This window comes from Theropithecus gelada, chromosome 17 (genome assembly GCF_003255815.1).
Source record: "Theropithecus gelada isolate Dixy chromosome 17, Tgel_1.0, whole genome shotgun sequence".
Taxonomy (NCBI): Eukaryota; Metazoa; Chordata; class Mammalia; order Primates; family Cercopithecidae; genus Theropithecus; species Theropithecus gelada.
In genome coordinates this window covers 75,687,903-75,694,164 of record NC_037685.1, presented here as the reverse complement: position 1 = coordinate 75,694,164, position 6,262 = coordinate 75,687,903, and the positions used below count along the sequence as shown (strand labels likewise).

The window sequence follows — 6,262 nt, the reverse complement described above, 5'->3', positions numbered from 1 at the left end:
TCAGAAGATAAAACAGCACATATCTAGTATTCCTGTCTGCAGTCTCCTCCTCAAAAAAAATTTAACCTGAATCTGATTATAAAGAACAAACAAGGCCAGGCACAGTGGCTCACGTCTGTAATCCCAGCACTTTGGGAGGCCGAGGTAGGCAGATCACAAGGTCAGGAGTTCGAGACCAGCCTGGTCAACATGGTAAAACCTTGTCTCTGCTAAAAATACAAAAATTAGCCAGATGTGGTGGCATGCACCTGTAGTCCCAGCTGCTTGGGAGGCTGAGGCAGAAGAATCACTGGAACCAGGAGGCAGAGGTTGCTGTGAGCCAAGATCATACCACTGCACTCTAGCCTGTGCAACAGTGTGAGACTCTGTTTCAAAAAAAAAAAAAAAAAAAATATTCTAGCTTGTGGGACATACTACAAAACAACTGGCCTGCAATCTTTAAAACTGTCAGTATAGGGAAAGAACTAAAGAGAGTAGAGATTGTTCTAGATTAAAGAACAGTAAAGGGACATGTAACAAAATGCAATGGATTTTCTTCTATTGACTCTGGATTTTTTTTTTTTTTTTAAGTTATAAAAGACATGACTAGAACAGAATTGGAGCCCAGGTGTGGTGGCTCACACCTGTATTTCCCAGTTTTGGAAGGCTGGGGTGGGAGGATCTCTTGGGGCCAGAGGTTCAAGACCAGCAAACAAGGCCAGGCACAGTGGCTGGGCAACATAACAAGACCCCATTTTTTTTTTTTTAATTTAAATTTTAAAAAATTAAAGAAAAAGTTTTTTAAAAGAGAACACTAATTGGGAAAATTTGAATGTGGACTTTATATTAGATAATAGGATTTTATCAATGTTAAATTCCTCAAGTGTGATCAGAGTATTGTGATTATGGGAAAGAATGCTATCATTCTTAGGAAATACATATTGAAAGCTTTAGGATTAAAGGGTCATGAGACCAACTCTCAAGAGAGTGTGTGTGTGTGTGTGCGCGTGCGTACATGTGTGTCAGTCAGACAGAGAGGGCTACACAGAGAAAAAATAAATGTAGTAATATATTAATAATTGGTGAATCTAGGTGAAGAGTATAAGCTGTTTATCCTAGTATTACAACTTTTCAAGTGATTTGAAAGTTGAGAAAATCATCTTAACAGTAAATGCAAGAATAGAAGGAATTGAGGTATTAAGCATAGCTTTATTTTATTGTAAAATTAAGATACATTTTTACACTTTTTGGCCAGGTGCAATGACTCACACCTGTAATCACTTTGGGAAGCTGAGGCGGCTGGATCACTGAGGTCAGCACTTTGAGACCAGCCTGGCCAACATGGTGAAACCCTGTCTCCGCCGAAAAATAGAAAATCAGCTGGGTGAGGTGGCCTGCACCTGCAGTCCCAGCTGCTTGGGAGGCTGAGGCAGGATAATCACTTAAACTACCCTTTTCTGCAGTTCTGTATTTTCAGTATTTTAGCATGTTGAGCCTGTTTTTATTATTGGCAAATAATTAACGATAGAAAAAAGCCTGGGAGCAGTGGCTCACGCCTGTAATCCCAGCACTTTAGGAGGCTGAGGTGGCTGGATCACCTGAGGTCAGGAGTTTGAGACCAGCCTGGCAAATATGGCAAAAACCCATCTCTACTAAAAATACAAAAATTAGCTGGACATGGTGGTGGGTGCTTATTATCCCAGCTATTCAGGAGGCTGAGGCAGGAGGATGGCTTGAACACTGGGGCTGGAGGTTGCAGTGAGCCGAGATCAAGCCATTGCATTCCAGCCTAGGCAAAAGAGCAAAACTCTGCCTCAAAAAAATAAAAATAAAATAAAGAAAAAATGACAGATTATTTTTTATTAGGAATATCCATTTTAGTTTTGTGTACCTGATTCTATAAATTCTTTAAACGACTTTATTTAACTTTGTACATGGCAGAAATTTTGCCTTGAAATTGAAATGAGATGATGAGGAGATATCATTCAGAACCACCATGTATGTTGGTTTTAAAAGACACAAGTTAACAACATGGATGATCCTTAAAGCATTATGTTTATTATATTAAACGTCTAAGAAAGGCAAATATATAAAGACAGAAAGTTTAGTGGTGCCTAGGGTTGGCAATGGGGATAACTGTAAATGGACATGAGGTTTCTTTTTTGGGTAATGGAAATGTCCCAAAATTAGCTTGGGATTGTGGTACACAACTCTGTAAATATAATAAAATTCATTGAATTGTATACTTAGAATTGATAGAGACAGGAGGCAGGGAAATTCTAGGAAGAAGAGGGCAGGTGCCTGGCAATGGCCCCACCCTCAAGCCAAAAAGCCTAATGCCATGGCCCAAAGTGAGAACTTGCATTCCTGTTTTCCTGCTCAAATGTTGCCTTTTCCAAAAGCACCCATGGCCCACCCTGTCCACCCATCCTATACCTATAAAAACCCCAGAATTCAGCCAGCAGAAAAGAGAAGCAGCTGGATATCGGAGACTACAGTTGGACGTTGGAGAGAAGCAGTTCCTGACTTCAGAGGGAGAGTTTGATAGCATAGCTTCGGAGAGGAGTCAGGCCAGGGACGGCCAGCCTCCAGGGGAAGATCACCTTCCCATTTGTCCCCTTTTCAGCTCCCCCTCCTGTGAGTGGTGGAATGCAGTGGTACCCAGTGAGTAGAGTCCACCCCTGCCAGCACTGAAGCAGCCAGCTAGTTCTAGCATCCGGGCACTCCAGTTCCTGCCAGTGAAAGGGTCAGGAAAATGTCCTGCTTCAGAATGGGTGCATTTTATAGTATATAAGTATCTCCGATGTTAAAAGAAGGTATGTAGATTAAAAGACGTTAGCCAGATGAAACATACAATCTCAATCTGAAGAGACTTAAAGGTATAAGAAGTCTATTGTAACTACTTGTGAAATATTCAGTAGAATCTTATTGTTCTATGCTTAGATTTTCCACATTTTTACCAAAAGAAGCATCATAAATTCAGACTGCCTGGAGGCATTTAGATGTAGAGGAACATTTGATTTACAGAATTATTCTCTAAAACATACTTTAATAAATGTAAAGTATACACAATGACTAGAATCAAGCTAGTAGAGGATCAGAGAAGACCCCCTCCTTAATTATTAAGTTGCGCTGTAACTACAATTTAAAATATTAATTCCTTCAGCAAATGAGTATTGAATGTTTATTAAGGCCAGTTTTAGTTGGTTTTTTTTTGTTTTTTTTTTCAAAGACAGAGTCTCACAATTTTTCCCAGGCTGGTCTCCCGCTCTTGGGCTCAAGCAATCCTCCCATACTCAGCCACCTGAGTAGCTGGGATTACCAGCTACTGTAGCCAGCTCATATTATGGCCAGTTTTAGAGATAACTGCCAAGATATAATTGTATTTAGCTAATGATAGATATAAATATTTTAAAATACTATTTGGAGCCAGGCTTTACATGCTTCATTTCTCGAATTTTTCCTCCCTCCCCCTCCCTCCCTCCTTTCTTCCTTCCCTCCCTCCCTCCCTCCCTCCCTCCCTCCCTCCCTCCTTTCTTTCTTTCTTTCTTTCTTTCTTTCTTTCTTTCTTTCTTTCTTTCTTTCTTTCTTTCTGTCTGTCTGCCTGTCTGTCTTTCTCTTATTTTGTCACTCAGGCCAGAGTGCAGTGGCACGATCTTGAGTCACTGTAACTTTCACTGCCCGGGTTCAAGCAATTCTCCTGCTTAGCCTCCCGAGTAGCTGGGACTACAGGTGTGCGCCACCATGCCCAGATAATTTTTGTATTTTTAGTAGAGACAGGGTTTCACCATGTTGGCCGGGATAGTCTTGAATTCCTGACCTCAAGTGGTCCACCCACCTCGGCCTCCCAAAGTGTTGGGATTACAGGAGTGAGCCACTGTGCCTCACCTACATGCTTAATTTCTTTTTTTTTTTTTAACAAAAAAAATTTTTTTCATTTAAAAAAGTATTTAGAACACATAAAACAAGGCAACATTGATTCTCTTTTCTCATCTTCTGATATGGAATCTGTTGGTGGCTCCTCCCCTGTTGTACTGTTGCTCTCTGAGCCAGTGTTACTGTCACTGGTTCCTTCCTCTGCCATACTGTCGACCCCTCCTGCCACTCTCCTTATCCTCAGGAGTAGACGTGCCTTCTTCACCATTCTGTTGGCTCTCTGTTATTTCTTCAAGCTGTGTCTCCTCTGTCTCCATTGGAATGTTGTCGTCATCTTTCTTCTCCTCGCCTTTGTTGGCTGCTTGTTATTCCTCAGGAAGGATGTTGCTCTGACTGCACTCAGCTTGCTCTGCTGCCTCCTTCTCCCTTTCCTCTTGCCCTTTGTGGGCCGGTTCCTCTGCCTGTGCAATCTCAGCTGCAATTTTCTCCATATCCACTTCTACTTTCAGACAGCATAACCTTTTAAGTTCATTGTTAAGTGAATCTATGCTTTCCAGGAATTTCCTCTGTTTCTCCTGGTGTCTTTCCTCTATTTGAAGAATTTCAGCTTCTGGTTTTCACTGATGAACCATTAAGGACTGGACCTGTCGTTGGACCTGTCGTTTGAGGACCTGCATTCTAGCTGTTCTGACAACTGACCAAACGTCTGGCACCACACTCCCACTAAGGATTTCACTAATGAGGCAGTGGTTCCTCTGGAAACGGGCGGTGGCTGGATGCTTGAAAAGCCATCATCATAATCATCTGGATCTTGGGCAGGCTCAATGCACATGTATGGTTCTCCTTTCTCCAAGCGAGACTGTCTCTGCTGACTTTCTCCCTGCTGCATGACTTTTTGCATTTATGTAAGCAAGGTACATGGGGGAATTATGATAGGCCTTCATAGATTCATTGTACTCTATCTTTTCTGCTTTGTATTCACTTAAATATTATTGTTTTTCATCAGCAAGATCTTGCCGGATGCCACCAATAATCTAGCCAATCTCACACAACTTTAGGTCAGGGTTGGAAGATTTACTTGGTCCCAGACCTTTCTGCTGTACCTCATGTGGGGCATCAGCAGCTTTTCTGGTGACTTTCAGGGTTTGGAATCGTAATAGCAGAGGATGCCGTAACCCGGCTGTTGGTGGCCGGGTTTCCTCCCAGGCTGTAGTTGTTGTTGGCAAGATGACTGTATGGACTGTATCCCACACACCCTGGTGTGCTGGGCATTTGTGTTGCAGGAGCTGGGGTGGGAGGTGGGGCATAAGATGGTCTTTTTTGACATTTTGGAAGATTAAGTTCTCAGTTCCTTAAGAATGAATCCGAGACACCGTGGGCAGAAAAAGTGTCCGCAACTCTGGCTTCACTTCCCTTTACATGCTTAATTTCTAAGCAGACCGTTAAAAAAAAAAAAAAGGTAATACAAATGTAAATTTACTCTCAGTCCATGAATCCTGGTGGTTAATGCAGTCTGAATTTGTGAGATCTTGCTGTGCTTTTGAAAGGCGAAGCCAGCTGGGCGTCTGGGTCAGGAGGGGACTTGGAGAACTTTTCTGTCTAGCCAAAGGATTGTAAACACACCAATCAGCACTCTGTGTCTAGCTAAAGGTTTGTAAATGCACCAGTCAGCACTCTGTAAAAATGCACCAATCAGCCCTTTGTGCCTAGTTAAAGGTTTGTAAACGCACCAATCAGCACTCTGTAAAGACGCACCAATCAGCACTCTGTGTCTAACTAAAGGTATGTAAACGCACCAATCAGCACTCTGTAAAAACAGCCCAATCAACACTCTGTAAAATGGACCAATCAGTGCTCTGTAAAATGGACTAATCAGCAGGATGTGGGAGGGGCCAAATAAGGGAATAAAAGCTGGCCACTCATGGCAACCCACTCCAGTCCCCTTCCATGCTGTGGAATCCTTATTCTTTCACTTTTCACAATAAATCTTGCTGCCGCTCACTCTTTGGGTCCACACTACCTTTATGAGCTGTAATGCTCACTGCCAAGGTCTGCAGCTTCACTCCTGAAGTCAGTGAGACCACGAACCTACCAGGAGGGAGGAACAAACAACTCTGGATGCACCACCTTTAAGAGCTGTAACACTCACTGCAAAGGTCTGCGGCTTCACTGCTGAAGTGAGCAAGACCATGAACCCACTGGAAGGAAGAAACTCTGGACACATCTGAACATCTGAAGGATCAAACTCCGGACACACCATCTTTAAGAACTGTAACACTCACTGCAAGGGTCCGCGGCTTCATTTTTGAAGTCAGCGAGACCAAGAACCCACTGGAAGGAACTAATTCCGGACACATTTTCACATGTATTAATGAGGTTGTGCTCAGTAAATCTAAACAACTCTATA

General features: G+C 42.6%; 1 pseudogene; it reads right to left on the bottom strand.

Annotated features, from left to right (window-relative positions):
• Window positions 1-3,913: 3,913 nt before the first annotated feature.
• LOC112611006 lies at window positions 3,914-5,266 on the bottom strand (annotated as a pseudogene).
• Between the last annotated feature and the right edge of the window lie 996 nt (window positions 5,267-6,262).